The sequence below is a fragment of the Equus przewalskii genome, chromosome 7 (assembly GCF_037783145.1).
Source record: "Equus przewalskii isolate Varuska chromosome 7, EquPr2, whole genome shotgun sequence".
NCBI lineage: Eukaryota > Metazoa > Chordata > Mammalia > Perissodactyla > Equidae > Equus > Equus przewalskii.
The window spans coordinates 59,781,617-59,799,758 of record NC_091837.1 but is presented as its reverse complement, the minus strand read 5'-3'; the positions used below and the strand labels follow the sequence as shown (position 1 = coordinate 59,799,758).

The following is an 18,142-nucleotide window of genomic DNA, read 5'->3' as shown; positions in this document are numbered from 1 at the left end:
CCAAATGACCTCCTTGGCCACAGTCCCTCAACTAATTTCAGTCTAAACAGTGGAGTAAGGTCATACACCACCAACAATGTACAGCCGAGTCATTCCTCTGATAACAGCAAATTAGCGCTGGGAAGGAACATGTATCAGCCTGAAAAATTCATGAAGATTCGAATCTGTTGCCTAATTAGCCAAGTGGTTGATACAGGAGGAAAACCTAGCCCACAACTAACAATGTCACATTAGGGGCATTTGCTGGACCTTTCCATTGAATGGCTGAATCGATTGAAACATCCAAATGACCAGCTAAACACATGCAATCGTCCCCACTGGAAAGTTTTTTCTGCGGTTACGTTAAAACTTGTGAGTATGGGCGATTCACAAAGCATGAATTGAAGTCAAACCCACTGTCAAATGAGATATATATATATCTATGCCATAGGAAATGGTGATGTAAATTTCAAACAAATATGAATCAGGAGCAATAGAGTGATGACACAATTTCCTCTGGGATTGAAAATATGCATTCTCTCCAACTTTCCCACGGATATATCAATGCCCCTCCTCCACACACACATACAGACACAAAAAACATATAAACCTATGGTTGAACACTTCTAGTGGAATGTGTAACTATACATCACAAATATGTTAGTTCCTTTATTCCAAACAAGTCCTACTCCCTTCCAAAATCTTGAGCCTAGTGATGTCCTAGCAATCCTAACAAATGGTCAATGAGGAGAATACTAAGAGTCTCTATAGCTGCTGAAAACTTGGAAAATTTGGACAAGAGTTGGCACATGGCAGACTTCTTCCATTCTTCTCTGTGTGTGGACATCCAAGAACTGAGGAATTTCCCGAGAGAAATAAACTGTTTATAAGAACAAATGGTGACATTAGGAGAGTATTATTAACTTTTTCTTTCCTGCATGGAATGGCACGGGATATGATAAGGCACAGGGGCCCTGGTACAAGTCCAAGTGTACCTTTTGCTTGGGATCTAGAGGATTAAGAGGAGTCCAAGGACAGTGGGAAAAAGCAGAGAAAGTGAAACAAAGATCAAGCTACTTACCTCCTGTTCTAAGCTCTAGACTTTAGAGAAGAATAAAGGGAATTTTGATGTTTCCTTCCTATTACCCAGCACAACTCACACTGGAAAGAAGAAAACGACTGCCTAGGAAGAGAAAATATGTATTTGCTTCAGGCAATCACATCATATCATCTCTGGGGAAAATCAGCTTAATGATGGATGGACGAATGGAGAGCACCAAAATCTGGAAAGGAGAACCAAATTTCATTATTGAACTGCTGTAATTACTAAAGTTTCAGACTGAGCCAACATTGAGTTCCCTGTAATGCACACCTACTGGTTATTAAAAAATATATGTTATGTAGCGATATAGATAATATATGTATACATTATGTAATATATGTATACACACACAAGCACACACACACACACACACACGTATATATATATGCTGAGTGATGAAATGAAGGATCCAAGACAAAGAAATAGGTGTAAGTTTATCTGGTTTCATAAGCCCAGAAATTGATTTGTGAGGAGAAGATATACACCTGAAGTACACCTAATAACAAGGTTCCCAGTGAGTGGGATGGATAGTAAATAAAACAAGAACTGATAGGACAGCATGACAATTTCGTGTGTTTTTTAAAGATCTCTTGGAGGAGATCTAAAGGATGGTGAGGATTAATTCAATGGATTAGATGGAAAAAATGTATCGGGGGGGAGGATCAACATGAGAAAATGTGTAAAGGTTGTTGTGCTAACACTTCTTTGTAGATTAGAGGATAACATTTCAGCGGGGGCCTGAGAGGCAGACCTAAGTTACACTTTGTATAAACCAATGAGAGGGCTGCCTAACCCTAACCTGAAGCTTGCCTTTTCTGACTTCCCACTGCTCTGCTCACCTGGACTTCAGATGGAAGTCGGGGGTAAAGAGCCACACAAGCTCAACATTTTCCTCAAGGAATATGCTTGCATTTGGCCATGACCAATAATCCTGGAGTGGTCAGGGTGTGACTATATTGGTTCATTCATATGCCTTGTGCCTGTCCTAGGCTCAGTGCTATCCCCTCAAAGGACCACTTTGCATACTTTTTCACTTGAGGATCAGGCATTACAAAGAGTTCTAATTGTTCCCACACGGTGTCCATGTGGAAGCTAGCTTTCGAAGAGCATTCTCTATAATAATGTTGATATTTAACACATTTGCACTAAGACAAAATGTTCCTTTTGATTGCATTTTAGGAAATCCCAGGTCTCTGGTTCTGCCATCTGTTCAAGACAAGGTGTAATTCCATCGCTTTGGGGTACTTGGGCCTCCCCCTGGTTATCTCTTGAATTAGAGCCCATCTGGATGCCAATTCATGGCTGTGCTTCCTGTAGATCCAAGAAGAATAGTTTTTAGGAAAAGGCAAAATCTAAAGTGTTGGGTCAAGTCTGCTATGGTGTCCTTTTCTGCTATAGATATTCTAAAGTTACAATTTTAGCTTTCTTTATGTACTGTTAGCAATTCAAAAGAGAGAACTGAGACATAAAAACAATTAAGTTTGTCAAAACAAATACAGTTTTGTTTTAGTCAAACATTTTCATAAAAATGAGAAAAGATTTTGATGAAGACTCTCTAATAAATATAGTAACCACTGCCTAAAAACAATTTTAAAAAGATAAAATGCCTTGGTTAGTCAAGAGCAGAGGAATTCTGTTATTTATTAGCCTATGATGGTGGCTGAACTTCGCAAAATATGGAAGTGGGAGTTACTCTCAGAGGTGATCCAGGAAAAAAATCTAAAATGGCTCAGTTAGATAAAAGCATAAAATCTTGACTTATCTGGGTTGGCTGATATGGTTTCCAAAATCTGACAACAAATCAACCCTTTCAAAGTGTAACTCTTCCACCAGCTTTCTGACTATGTGTGCCTCCGAGATAATGCTTCTCAACCCTCAGGGCGCTAGGAGAGACCCTAGAAAGCATGTTCTTAAATTAATCAAGGAGATTTTTCTTTAATTTAAGGTTTTAGTTTGGGTTAAAATCCACATTTCCCTGAAGGGTGTTACTCTAAATTGACACTGACCAAGTTCACTTTAGGTGACTGAAGAACACAAGAGCAGGTTTTATTACGGAGAAATAGAACCAGGAGGGCAAGAGTCATTGGTTCTGGAAAGCTGAAACAGATAAAGAAGAAATCAGAATGGAAAAAATACACTAAAAATCTAGGACTTTAAAAATAGTGATAACCGGAGAACAGCTTGTGCTTTCCTGCATTCCAGTAACTGATACGAGAAGGCTCAGTGACAGTAGGATGCCTGAAAGATGATTAAGAGAAACTTAAGGACTTCGTATATAGTTGGGCTACACTGGCCCAGTCTATCCCAGATGCGGTCACAGCTAACAAATTTTTCCTTTTATTTGCTTTCTGCTCCCCTTGAGAGTTGGTGAAAATTCATTTTAAAGATTCAAGACATTGAGATTTCTCCTCTGGTATAAAAATGAGAAGGTTGACCCCCAGGAAATATAGAATGGGGCTTAGCAATGATTTTTCATGAAGGCAGCACTTGCACAACATTCTGTATTCTTCAGCAAAAGCACATAAAGAAAACCTAACTATGAATAGGTTGAAAATCCTTAACATTTCTTTGCATTCAAGTATTATGCAGCACAGATGTGGACTGTACTTCCCAGACCATGTCACCTTACTATTTTACACTTCACCAAACTGTCATTTGGGGAGACAGGGAGAGCTGGAAAGAGAAACACAGAAGGGTCAATATAATCAAATGACAAAAAATAAAAGAAAGAATGTGAGAGAGAGACTGGAAAAAAATATGAAAGTTGGTCTAGAAGTCAAGAAGGAAGGCCCTGGTACTAACACCAACTGATTCAGTAAAACCATGTCTTTTTTTACCTTCTCCAGCATTGCCCCAATAATAAAGATCAATGAAGGGAGGCCAGAAGGAAGGCACCCCATCACTCTCCTCTTTGCTTTAATCTGGACGTTTTCCCCATCTAGCACCAGAGATCCTCCAAAGCACGGCCTAGACTATTCTTCAGTCTGTAGCTCCTCTTGTCTTTGACACGTGTCCCCAACTCCTCTCCATTGCTCTTATAATCCCCTCTTTTCAAACACCCTTCATCTCCTCTCCACTTTTCTACATTCATCTATTCTTCACCATGTACCTCACAAGGCTCTCCCTTAGTGAAACTCTTACTGCCTCTTCCAATCAAGTGTGATGTCTTTGTTCTCCAACTAGCCAGGGACATTTATTCAGACCATGCTTTCAACACTTGGCATATTCTCTTATTGGCTCCAAAAATGTTTACTGAACACAGACTACGTTTCATATACTCTTTTAGCTGCTGCTCACTATCTTCATGGAGTTTAAGGTTATTTGTATCCTGTAGCCCTGAAGTTCCTTAAAGGGGCTCTTTTATTCATCTCTGGATCTTCTGTACACTCACTGTGCTTAGAAGGGATTTAGTAAGTCTCTGTTGAATCAAATGGGGTGTAATTCAAAAGCAAATATTTCTTCTTTCCCTGGAGGATTTTGTCCTATAAGATCAGTCCTTAGTTCTATTAGTAACAGCAGGTCCCTGCCTCTAGCACGGCGATCTTCTTTCTTTCTCAGAGGAGAAAGTGTGTGCAATGTATGCTGGGGATGTTGAGAAGCTCCTCCTGGACAGAACATTGCTGTAAAGGTCCATGGATTGGTTTCCAGGGCTCTGTGAACCTCCTAATATAGTGTCTCCATTTGCCTTATTTTCTATAGATTCTCTAATGCATCTACAAACCCCAACACTGAAGAATATAGCAAACTGAAATTATTCTGAGTTCTAAAGAAAATGGCTACTAGGTCACAGCATTGTCATTTGACCGCTCTCAGGAGTTTCTCCAGAGAACTATCTTTCAGAATGAGGGATTCTAGTCTTCCCCGGGTCAATGAAAATGCAGTGGTGGTGGTCGCCAAATGGAGCCATGAACTGACTGTGATCTCCGGAAGGGTAGACAGCATCTCCATCATGTTCACTCTGTTCTGTTCAGTTTTTGGGATCGTGCTTGGTAAACTCTCAACGCATAATTTATTCTACAAAAATGAATGAATAAAAGGAGCATACAGTTCAAGTTTGGTAAACAGTGGCAAGATTATTCTGGAACGAGATTATCAACCAGAGCTCAGCAACCTTGGCCTGCTTTTGGCTTCTCTGCACTTCTTTAATCCACGGAATCATCATCACAAACGTTGATGTCTGCTGCTATCGTGCAGTGCAGCACTGTCTTCACTATGTGTCCATCTCTTTAGAGGGTTGCCATGAGTGAGGAGGGAGGACTCTCACTTCTAGTTAGCCCCACAGTTCTTGGTGCAGAGCTGGGCAACAGAGATGGGTTGGAACAAACAGGAGGAAAGTGTTCTTGTAAGGATATACGTGGCCCAGCTACTCTGCAAAGTCTCTCAGACCCTTAATATCCTGAAATGCATCAGCTGTGTCTTTCTCACAGCACGTAGCCCGAGACATGAACTGCCATTTCTTCAAGGAAGACTTTTTTAAAATCATATTTTCCCATACATTTCAAAAACAATATCTATTCACAAAAAGAACTCAGAAAAGACAGAAAGCACACACCAAAAAAATAAACGATTTTATGCCATGGTCCCATGGTAACAGATGTTGGCGTCTTCCTTCAATATTTTGTTATGTATATAGATGCAGAAATACAAATATCACTAATTAGCATGAGGTGGAGTGTAAGCAAACCCATGTGTTGGCACTTACTGGTCCTCTCCAAACTCTAAGACTGTCCTGCTCGGCAATGAACCCTGTTTCAGACCTGTCCCCAAAATCCCGAATCTAAACCTTTAGAAGTTATCTTTAGAAATTCATGATTCTTAGCATTTCACTTGGTCTGTTAGCTTCAAAGCTCTCTGGGAACTGGGACTTAGCATTAGGAATGATTCTATTTCCCATAGATCCCTTTCTCACATTAGTTCTTACAAATTTTTGGATTAAAGAACAAATATTTTGAGGTGCTTATTCCCTCCAATTCAAGAAATGGGATCTCATTGATGGGTAGAGACCTACACGGCAACCAGGAGTCAGGCAGGGGCATCTCCTCAAAGAAGCTGCTGTATTGTGCTCACTGCTCCAAAGCTATGATGCCAGATTCATGACGTCGGCCACATGTATGCTAAGCTGTTAAGACAAATTATCACCTTCACAGGAAAAAAACACTAAGTACACTTCCTTTGTGTCATGTTTTAAATGAATTTTTCTTGTCTAGAATCTTGTCTTAGAGGAAATTGTCCAAGTGCACCTTAATCAAAGCACAGCAGACTACCTTGGCTGTTATAGGCCTCAGCTCTCGTAACATGAACTTCTTTCTGAAGGAAAAGCAAGCGATATCTTCTTGCCTCCTATTGTTAGTACAAACATTCTCCCATAGACTTACAGGAAAATCCGCTTCCCAGAAGGATGGGTGGAGAAACAAATGGTGGTCCTTTAGAGAAAGACAGACAGGCCTAAGTCACCACACTGGGTTTATCCAAATGCAAAGTATTTGGAATTCAAGAAGTCCTAGGAGGTTGGGATTAACAAAAAGTAGCATGAATAACTAGTGAGTGGTGCATCCATTGATGCTAAAAATAGGTCAAATCCAATTAACAAGGACTGTTTATTAATGAAAATGTCACTGTGAAGTGCGGGAAGTAACAGGTCAGTTGTAAGTAAACAGGGTCGGAGATCTTTGCCGTGAAAGGAAATTTTCCAGAAAGATGCCAATATGGAGTTAGAATAGCCAATGCATCAGGTTATCCAGAAGATACATGATCTCCACCACTCATGAAAGGAATGCAAAGTAAAGAAGCAGAACTGGTTATCTACTCATAATATACAAGAAAGTCATAAAAACAGTGCAAAAACAATACCCATTTGGCTTCATAGTTTTTTCTTTAGAATTAGCCCTCAAAGAAAAATTTCCTTTGGTTGGTTTTTTAAAATGAAATTGACATTATTAAAACCCTTGTCTGAAGCTATGCCCCTCATCATGCCTAGCACATAAAACATTCAATAATTTGTTATTATTTTTAATTGATTAATTGATACTAGGGCAAAGGAAAGCCTAGTTTCAGATTAAAATCTCCATGAATAATTCATTACTATGTTATAAACTTCGGTGAATTGAGGCATTCAGGGTTTTCTTTCACCTGTATCATGCGACTTCTAAAACCTAACTGACTAAAAGGGCACTAGGAAATCTCAAAATAATTTAAGAAGGTCTTGATATTCACTTAAGTAAGTATCTTTAATATGTATGAATATCTTTGGACTTCAGTAGTTTTATAGATCTGGGGTAGCTTCTCCTGTTCTGTGCATATTATGTGTTTCATAAGAGAGACCCTGCACTGAAAACTGTCAAAATAGTACAAACACTAAAAGTATTATTACGATCATCACCAAGGAAAATAAACACCCAAATGAAAAATGAGTTCGTAAAATATATATATCACTTCTCACATTTATTATTTCTGGTGGTAGAAGTCTGGCATATCCCTAAATCTACCTCACCCCAAGGACATGTGTCCACTTGTCTCTGATACTGTCACCCAATACAACCCACACCAAGGCCACACTATTTATTGGTGCTCATTGATGGTGTTTTTCTCCAGAACAACATGAATATTTGCAGTCTTTGTCCTCCTTCAAAGTTAAGCAACTGCATCACATTGACTGGATATGACACCTTACTTCACCTTCTTGCAGAAACTGTATTATCTTGGAAGATTATTAATTGGTGTCCTGTAGCTGATCATCAATAGAGCTACAAGTCAGGGACCGGAGGACTTTGCTGCAGTTTAACATCCCTGGATAGTGAGGGCAGAAATGCACGGCCCCCTTCATGGTGAAAGGAGCGGGAAGGTTGATGATAAATGATCAGCGGGCCAACATCTTGGCTGAGTACCTGTCCTATGCCTAATGTGGAGACGAGGTGTACGGGAAAAGACACAGTCCTTCCTTCAAGACCTGTACAATCTAGTTGAAAAGATGAATATAAGCATGTGAAAACACAGAATATAGATTCTATCCTTATGAATGGATTTGGATGGCACAGAAAACAGATGCTAAGGGAGTTCAGAAAAAGTGAGCTGAGGATTTCAATGATAGGGAAGTTTCACAGAAGGAGTCGAACTTGTGCTGTGCATTAAAAGGACAGGTGGAGTTCCTGAACATGTGCAAGTTAGACGGGGAAGTGAGGATGCTGACCCATACCAAGCAGATGGTCTGTGCGGGGAATAGCGAGATAATGAAAGGTCTTGACATCTTGTCAAAGGAGTTTAGACTCAGTGCAGCTGGAAGTAAAGACCCACTAGAGATTTTGAGCTGGGGAATAGCCTGACGATATAAAACAGCTGAAAATACAAACCGGCAATCAGGCTGGTGCTTTTCCCATGGGTACGGAGAACTGAGGGATTAATTCAGGTATGACAGACTGAATATTTTCCATGGCTTCCCAACTTTACCCAAGATCTCCTGTGCACACACTTCCACAACCCTGTGTCCAGCACATGTGTGTGTCCGAGTCTCAGTCATGAGAAAGAGCTCACTCAGGAGTAAGTTGTTAAGGAGAAAGAAAGCTCTGGATATTTAAACCAAATAATAAGGGTTATGCTTAATTCCCCAATTAGGCAGCCCCTGAATTGTCGAAAATTTACAAAGGTGCCCCTGTTCAGAATTTATGATAATCAGTCCAGCAAGGAAAGAAGAGGGATGGATCATGTGTCCTGCCTCCCTATGAGGTGAGGAGAGGGGCCTTCTGCCCTGGAGACTGATGCGTAAAGCACAAGCTGCTAAATCAGTGTGTTTCCTGGGAAAGGTGCTGTTTAACCTAGCAACAGTTTTAAGTTTGTACACATTTGCATGCCGAGATGTGCTACCACACAGTGCCATTTACAAACACCACCATGAGCCCAGCCTTTAGCTTGGGGTGGGTATTCATGTTTACTTAGCTATCTGGGTTTTTTTTTTTTTTTTTTTGGTTGCTGAATTATACATGTAAATCAATATGTATCTTGAATTTACATACCAAATGCAAATGGTGAGACTGTCACTTTTTCTCCTGTTCCATATTTGTTCTCTGCAGAATGAATACCATATGCACCTTCAGTGAATCACTCTGGGCCTTTGCCCTTCTTGCTTTTCAGAAAATCATCATGGATGAAGTAGAGAGAAGAGTTCTCCAGAGCATTTCAAACAGCCAAGCAGTGAGGCCTTACTGCACATGGCCAAACAGGAGTCAAGAATCAGATAGTTATAAATCGAGGAACCATGTCCAATATCAGACAACAGGGTGTGGTGGTAGGTGCTGCAAACTGGAGAACGGATGCCCCACTTAAAGATATTAAATTTAAAAAGAAAATTAAAGCTGCCAGAAGGTGGGGAACAGAACTAAGGCAAAGAGCTCTAGAGCTACTCCTTGGCTGCCATCATCATATGGCATATGTACCCACAGTAGAGACGCAGGACTCAGGCCATAATCACTAAGAAGGATCTCTTCCCCTGTGCCCCAATGCCCATGTCAAGGATAAACTCTCCCACCCTAGGAGGTCACCAACATTCATCTGTAGTCCTGGGCTTCTTGAACAAATGACTCTCTTTTCCTTGGCTGACCTGCCAGTCTTAAAATAGTCCATGACCCCAACTGGTCTCCCTGCGCAGGGTCCAGGGCCTTTCTTTCCATCTTCCAGCCTATCCACATAGACTTTCAAGAAGTATGGCTCATTTGGCCCTCTCATTATTGGATTCAGTGGTTACAACCCAAGCTCCTTCCAGAAATCCTCCCTAGGAAATCCTGCTCCACCTTTATTGAAAAAGAATCAAATAGACCCCAAGAAATGATTGCTGGGAATATTTTGGAGCAGAAAAGCAAATTAGCCTCTCCCATTGCCATCTTCTAATTCCACCTCTAAAATTCCACACTGCTATTTCTGACATTGTCTTTCTTCATGTAAAATAATTTCTACTACTAACTGAATAAAATGGGCAAGATTAATTCTGAGGGTTTTTAAAAACTAAATTTGAGTTTGAGCCTTTTCACCAAATCTCATTGCATTTTCTTTTTTTGCCAATTCAGTACAGTTTCCCATTAAGAGCTATCAAATTCAATCAAGGTACTCAATTCTTACAGTTCAACTTTCCTGAAATTCAGTGCTCTTTTCTCCTTATCAATGAACTTTGCTAACTACATGCATAGAGTTGTCATTCAACCTTAGTTACATTGAACTGATGCATTTCAAGTCTTTCATATCCAAGACAGGAGCAATAAGACCTTAATCATTTCCAAATGGAAACAAGTTCTCTGATCTTTGACAGCCGTGCTGTGCCAGCATAGTAGATACTCTTGTTGTCCCATCTAACTGGTGGAAAGAGCTCCACTCCTTTCCTTCCAACCCTTCCCCACTCCTCACCTATTGAGAGGACGCCTTGGCAATCCAATTACATTTGAACTACAGTGGCTAATTTCAAAGATGGAAACATTTCATAATTCTTGTCACTACCTTCAAGGATGAGAGTTAATGCTCAGAATACTCTAAAATAACTTCAACTATGTTTTTTTAATTTACTTCCTCTATACCGACATGCACATGTATCACTTTTGCGTGTGTGTGTGTGTGTCAAGAGAGAAAGCAAACCGATGTACACTGTAATGGAACCACTAATGAGCTGATGCTATCTCCTGGTCTCTTTAAAACGCTGTTCCCTTCCTGTTTTGCATTTGTTGGGTTAAATTACATATGCAACCCCAACTCTCCTCACTCTGCCTCTCTAGAGCTTTCTTCTCTGCTTTTCCCTCTGTCATCCAAGAAACACATTTCTTTAGAGATTAATAGAGATTCATACTTTTACACGCACATGTGCACACACACAAAGCCATAATTTAGGACCACATGATTTTAGATTTTAGATTTTAGATTTTAGGTGTGCACAAACTCTCCTCTTTACATATGTATACATACATTCATCCTGTACCATTCTTCTTCAAAATAAATAACTTTTTGAGCTTCAATTTCCTAACATTGAGCATTCTTTGTTTCTTAGGGATTCTTTGTTTCCTAAAAGGTAGCTTGTTTGTTTGTTTGCTTGTTTCAACAAAATCTTTAATGTCTGGTGAGGGTACATGGACGAAGCTCCTAATTTGGAAAGAGGAAGAATTAATGATGTTTTGAGGAGAAAGAGGGATATCTTATGGATAATGTTATCATACTCCCAGTTTCCCCATGACGAGCTTGATTTCCAATTGTTAGCCATTATAATTATTAGTAGCACCTCTTTTACTCCCAATAGTTTCCTGGTTTGGGCCATAAATTACATGGTCGTTGTTATTCCTAGCACTTATGCACAGTGTAATCATAGCTGCTGATTAAATGTGTTTGCTGAAAAAGTGGAGTGCACAAAGGTGAAGAAATCCTAGATTTTCATAAGAGTGGGGAAAACATGTCAGAAAGGGCAACTCTTGTCCAAATTGCAGAGTAAGCCAATAATCTCAATGCTCAACACCCAACAGCTACCCTTGCTGAAGCATCTTTGACCTCTGCCAATTATCCCCTGTACACCCAGGATCTTCATGCTTGTCCCAGACTTTCCCACTCTGCCTCCAACTTTGCTATTTGTAACCCCCTGGCCTAATAGAATATAGGGAAAACTTCTCAGGTCTCACACCAGACTCAAATGGTGTAAGAAATTTTTCTAAATTCAGAGTTCTAGTAAATGACAGAGTGAGGATTTGGACCCAAGACTCTTGACCCCAAGTTTAGTAGTTGATCTACCACCTCGTGACTGCTTAATCTCAGGGGAGTTTTCCCAGGCCGTAACTCACTAAAATGCTGGCTTCTAGATTTCAGCCACTCGCACCCCTCATCTCCAATGTCTCAACCTAGTCAACAGAGATTCATTAAGGGCTCCGCTCTGACAGAGATTTGACTTCTTCTCCAGGTGTGTGTGAGCATGCACATGTGTGTGTGCATGTATGTGTGGTTGTTTATCCAGCAGGAATCAGGATGCAAGGAGAGGCTGTTTGGATGAACAGAATATTTGCTCGCCAAGGTCCAGCTCACACCTCTCCCTTGCCTCTGGCCATTCAACCCACTGAAAGCTTATGTTCCTCTAAACTCAAATCACTCTCAGTCTATAGCTCTAATTTGGCAATGAAACACAAGGGCAAAGTGATGTCTCTTATCTTTTATCATTTTTCATCTGTTTATGTGGCTCAGTTATTGGACTGTAAGCTCCTCAAGAGCAGAGACAAAGTCATCCTTTCAGTACTTATCAAAGGGCTGGACATACTGAATGGATTTTGGCTGATGACCACTCTACACCATGGGGATGAAACCTTCAAGTTGCACACTCTGGTAAACTTAGAGTAGCTTCAATGAAATGGAAATTTCACCTAAGTCAGCTTCTTAGCCACTGAGTAAGTATGAAAGACGCACTTTGGACACTCAACATCATGGAGTTCAGTGAATATTAGAGGTGGAAAGGACTTTACAGATTGTCTAACTCAAATGCTTTGCCTTATAGGTGAAAACTGGGCTGACAGATGTGCAGGACGGGTTCAAGGACACACAAGTTGGGGGCACGATTGGATCCTAGCTTGCACCCTGATGCCACTTGTCCTCTTCTGCCATCTCCTCTGGAAGCTGTGCCCAGGCTTCAGGAAAGAGACTTGGAGGCAGAATATCAATTTCCTAGTCAGGGAGTTTTTGATTTGGCCGTGAAATAGAGGCTTGTGCTCCCTCAATATCATTTCTTGACTTTTTTTCTTGTAATTTTAGGAGTTTTTTTCCCCAAGTCATCTCCAGACCTGTAATCTCCCCAACTGCTTGTCCACAATCACTCCAGCTCTCCACAGGAGGGAATCATCTGTGGAGTGGCTGCCAAAAATCAAGAATATTTTTCATAACATGCCTCTGTCAGGACAGAGCTCCAGACCCCACGCTCCCCACTCTCCGCCCTCTGCTTTGGATTCTTACAGCATCTTTCTCTCTATACTCGGGTGTCACTCAGTGTTGGATTTGTGTGCTGTTAGCTTCTTCCTCTCCCCTCCGCCTTCTTCTTTCCTTACTCCCTCCCTCTCCCCGATAAGCAGACATTTGTGCTCAGAGGCACCGTACCCTAAATGGCTCCAGTGTTTTCACAGCAAATTCCTCCTCCCCAGCACCTTACCTTATAGTCCCCTGCCCCAACGCTGCTCAGGAGTTCCTTGGCTATTTCTTCTAAAACCAAAGCTCCTCATTACTGTTTAAGAAGCTCTTCTCCAGGGAATCTCTTTTAAACAATCAAAATGAATAGAATGTCTGGTATTTATTTATTTTTTTTGCTTAGTTGATTTATATAACATTTGGTAAATTCTATACTATTCTTATTTACAATTTGGAGCCCATTTCTTATACTATACGTGGTAATCTTTTTTATAAAAAACAGTTTGCATTATCAATCTAGTGGTCCATATCACAATCCTGTATTACAATATCGTACTCAGAATCAGATTAAATTTTGACTCACGGTGCCTCAGGAATATGTTTACATACCACTTTTATTTTCTGTAAAAGACACTATTGCAGTGTCTAACAAAAATTCTAATGTGAGCCAGCGCTCTGGGCAAGGTGAGGTATGAAATCTAAAAGTTAAAGAGAAACAAAAACCAAAACGGTAGCTTATTACAGAAGAGGAGAAACGAGGTTAAGGAGAAAGACTTCTTTTTTTTTCAAATTAGCCATTCATTCTTACAAAAAGAAAATAGAAAAATTACCTTATACAAGGTGTTCAACTTGTCTTCACAAAGTCCTCGGTGTTCTCCCTCAACACTCTGAGGTCTCTAGCCATGCATGTCATTCCCACCCTTCGTCCCTTATCAGCTGTGGTCCCCTCAGGCCTTGCTCTGTTTTCTGCTTACTCAAGGCATTTAGTATTAATTCCTTTCCTCTTCCTGAAGTGACACCCTCAATTTCAGCTTTCATTTTCCCCTAGTTTCAAAGCTGTAGGTTTTCTGAACAACAGAGTAAAAGGTCCTTTCTTCCCTTCTCCACTCCTCCCAAGGTCATAACTTTTCCTCCCTGACAGACATCAGGAGTTTCTTACCAATGGCTGCCAGCTTGCCAGGACAAGATAACCAGTGCGTGTAGCATATTTTAAATAACATCCCTTCATCTAATCAATCACCCAGGGAGGACAGTGTCTGCCCTTTGGTCCACAGACACCTATGGGCATGCCCTTTGCACTGTCCTCTGTTAGGAATTAGGGGATTATAATACAAGGGAAACCCTGCCTTCAAGCAGCTTACAGTCTAGGCAGAGAAAAGTCACAGGTACATGGAAGGAAATGAAGCACACAACGTAGAGAAGAGCCATTCAGGGTGCTTAATGACATAGGCAGTGGCTCCTAGAGCACAGAGATAAGGAAATGATCCACATGGGGAAACAGGGAGGAAAGGCTGAATGGAGATGGGGCTGTGGGACTGCTGGCTCTCAGAACCAGTGACTTGCTAATCTGCCTAGAAAGTGAGGGAGAGCCCGCTGCCATGCCCTCCCTCGTAGCCTGCCGCCTTGCACCACCTGGCAGCCTTAAGAAAGCCACGAAGCTACAACAGCCAAATACGGTCAGAAGGAGATTTGAGGGTTAATGAGTTTTGTTAGCGTGTTACTTTAATTGCTGTCGTTATTTCTGTACATACGCCTGGAGGCTTGCAGTGAATGCATTTTATTATTAATATTAAGCATTTTGTACAGCACTTTCTGTTTGCAAAGTGCTTTACAATCATTAATTAGTTATTCCTCTTGACACCCTGTCGAGGTGATCCAGGGCTCATTCACTCCCCTGCTCAGTTATAAATGGCAACCCCAGCATGTTGAGGTTAAATGACTTGGCCAAGGTCACCAGGCCCATCAGGGAAAGGCTAAGGTTAGAATCCCTCTGTCTCCCTTCAGGCTGGGGCTGATGCTGCTGGACCCAGCAGCTTCCCTGGATGGAGCTCATAAATGTTACAATAAATAAATAAATGGAGCCGGAGGCAGAAAAAAATGGTTCCAAGGCCTCATGGCTAAGGCCTGGGGACACCTCTGTCACAGTGGCACAGAAGTAAAAATTGCTGAGAGAAGACTAAAACTGAGCTTCAGTCATAACATAACCTCGGCATTCTCATAGCCAGTTTTAACGGGTCCTCCCGGAGATCCTCTCTGTCCTTGTTGCTGGCTCCTTTGAGTTTCCTTTGCACATGCCTTTTTAACTCTGAAGGCATTTACTGCCCAAAAGGGCTCCGAGATGTATAATACCGCGGTGATGCCTGGAAGAGCACCGTGTCAATTTAATTTGAACCAATCTGACAAGTCGGATACACTTTCCGGACAGCAGCCCACCGCGCGACGACACAAGGCTTCTCTTGTTGGGTTCTTACCCTCGCTCTTTCTCCTGCAGGTAATTACCTCAGATCAAGAGACCGATTGTAAACGCATTACGTTTTGCTGACAACACAAAGCTAGGGAGAAGCTGGAACTCCAATTTGAGAGGCAAGGAAAATGCAACACGATGTGCTTCCCTCTCTAAGCTGCTCTGCGGCAAATGAAATTCAGTATTGACAAACGCACATTAACGCCATTGGCCAGGGAGAGGTGCGGACGGGAAACTGCTGACCCGCCAAAGAAACATTTTCCAACGGTGTCCCTGGCCTGCGCTCTTGGAATCACAGAGGGGATCGTCAGAACCCTGAGCCTCTGGGACTTGTCTTTTTATTTTAAAATAATACCTCAGCTTGGAAAAGAGGTTTTTTGCTCCCCACCTCTCCCCACACCTGCCCACGCCCACTCTCCGGCACTTCTGCCAATTGGAGTAGCTCTTAAAAGACATTTTCCAGGGATTAGCGATCAAAGTCGACATCCTGTAAGGAAATAGAGATTTTCTAAAAACAGGAGCACCCGATTTAAATCTCCTTATGGCAGATGTTTTTTTAAAGGAAAACCTGCTTTGCCTCAATGCGAGCAGGACAAGCCCAGCCTTGATTTATGCTCATTACACTCGCAATCTTCCTTTCGGATGCGAGGGGAGATCATGACTGTTCAGTTCGTAGCACATTTCTCACTTTCATTTCGATGGTATTTCCAGAAAAATGTCAGAGAACCAGATGGGCCACCTTCCCCCGCAACTCCCAAAGTTAGCATTACCTTCAAGGAGAAGAAGACACCATCGATGGTTTAGCACGTACTTCGCAAGTTTTCTTTTTTTTGGTTTGTTTACTTGTTGTAAGCACTGATTCTATTTTCTGCAATGAGCGCAGACTAAGGATCTAGCGCCTTGCTAAGTGATGGGGCTAAATTGGGGTTAACGTCTGCAGTTAGTGGACACCTGAAGAAAAGGCTGTGTCCTCAGGAAACTTACCCTCTAGCTGAGCAAAGAATATGGATTTAAAAATAATGATTCTGGTGCAGGCCTGGTGGCGGATAGTGGTTGGGTTTGCATTCTGCTTCCATGGCCCAGTTCCTGGGTTTGGATCCCAGTGGGGACATACACATTGCTTGCAGAGCCATGCTGAGGCTGCATCCCACATACAAAATAGAGGAAGATTGGCACAGATGTTAGCTGGGCCAGTCTTCCTCGCCAAAACCAAAAAACAAGAACAACTCTGCTCAGCTCTACTAGAGATGGGTCAGACTGCACAGAGACAATCAGTGCTACAGGAATTTGTGGGTCTGACATAAGAATAATCTACAGGGAACTCATGGAGGAAGAAAGGTTTGAGTAAGGCCTTGAAAAATGCATAGAATATACCTACACACACACACACACACACACAGATATGCACACATAATTTTTTGTTCTAATCTAAAACTCTCATTTGACCTAGAATTGCTGACATATGCTCTTTGAATTCTGTTTGTTGCTCTCAAGGTTCTAGAAGCTGGAGAGAAATTTGGTTTGGGGTTTACTTGGTTCATACTGAAAATATCCCAGGCCTGGCTCTGTAACTGTGGTTTTCTCAGCACAGGACCTCATTCCTGTCCGCAAAGAATTCAGTTCTCTTCAGCGCAGCTTTCTTTCTCTGTGGAGGCTCAAAATCACTGAGTGGACCCCCCAAATCTCCCTCAGCTGCCCTCATAAAGCTCTCGTGGGGCTCTGAGGCTCCCAAAGGAAGGCAAGTGGTGATTTGTCCTGGAGACTGCATCGTCACAGCCCCTGTGCAGGTGGCAGCCATTCCTCATGGCTTTTCTCCTTCCTTTTCACACCCAGTCCACCATGGGTCATTAATCAGGTCATTTTAGAGTGGCAGTGCCTCACTGTACAGATTCTTTTTGCATGCCTGCCATGTACCAAAGTGTCATTTGTTTGAATAGTCTTAGTAATAATATGGAAATAATTTGTCACTGTTTATTCCAAAAGTGGATTCTGACTCCTAGCAGCCCTGTGTACAGCAGAGTGGAACCTTGCCCAGTGTTTTTGCATCATCCTCTCACATTCCGGTGCTTCATCAGAGGATGCTCTGCTCCTATTCATAGGATTTTCATGGACACTTTCTTTGGAAGTGGGTGGCCAGGTCCTTCTTCCTGGTCTGTCTTAGTCTGGAAGCTTCACTGAAACCTGTCCACCATGGGTGGACCTGCTGGTATTTGAAATACCAGTGGCAGAGCTTTCAGCATCACAGCAACATGCAGCTACCACAGTTTGACGACCAACAGACAGGCGGTGTGCTTCTCTGACCAGGAAACAAACTGGGCTGTGGTGGTGAGAGTTCTGAATCTTAACCACTAGACCACCATGGAAATAACAGCTATTATTAATTAAACAATTATTGTTACTGTATGTAAGGCACTATGCTAAATGCACTGTAGCATTACTTCATAGAATCCCCGTAACAGCCCTGTGAAGTAGATATATCTGTTGTCCCCATGTTTAACCCAAATAATCTCAAGCTTAGAGAGATCGCTAAGAATTTCAAGGTTATATAACTAGTAGTTGACTGTGATCAGGTTGGAAGCAGCTCTAACTGACTTAACTTTCTGCTCTTAATCTCTGCCTCCCTATTTGAATTCAAAAAAGACGATAATATGGAATATATGCAGAATATATGTTGTTCTTCCATCTCAACTGTTTTTTAA

The 18,142-nt window shown here is 41.6% G+C and overlaps 1 long non-coding RNA gene across 10 annotated transcripts in view; it reads right to left on the bottom strand.

The window, feature by feature from the left end:
• The window catches only part of LOC139084538 (uncharacterized), a 95,557-nt gene that overhangs the window by 58,846 nt on the left and 18,569 nt on the right, over positions 1-18,142 (bottom strand). For 6 of the 10 annotated variants that reach the window (XR_011541990.1, XR_011541993.1, XR_011541989.1 and 3 more), the window contains exon 3: positions 1,061-1,262. The exons of the other annotated variants lie outside the window; for them this stretch is intronic. This is a non-coding gene — a long non-coding RNA (uncharacterized lncRNA). The remainder of the gene's footprint in view (positions 1-1,060; positions 1,263-18,142) is intronic. 10 annotated transcript variants of the gene reach the window in all.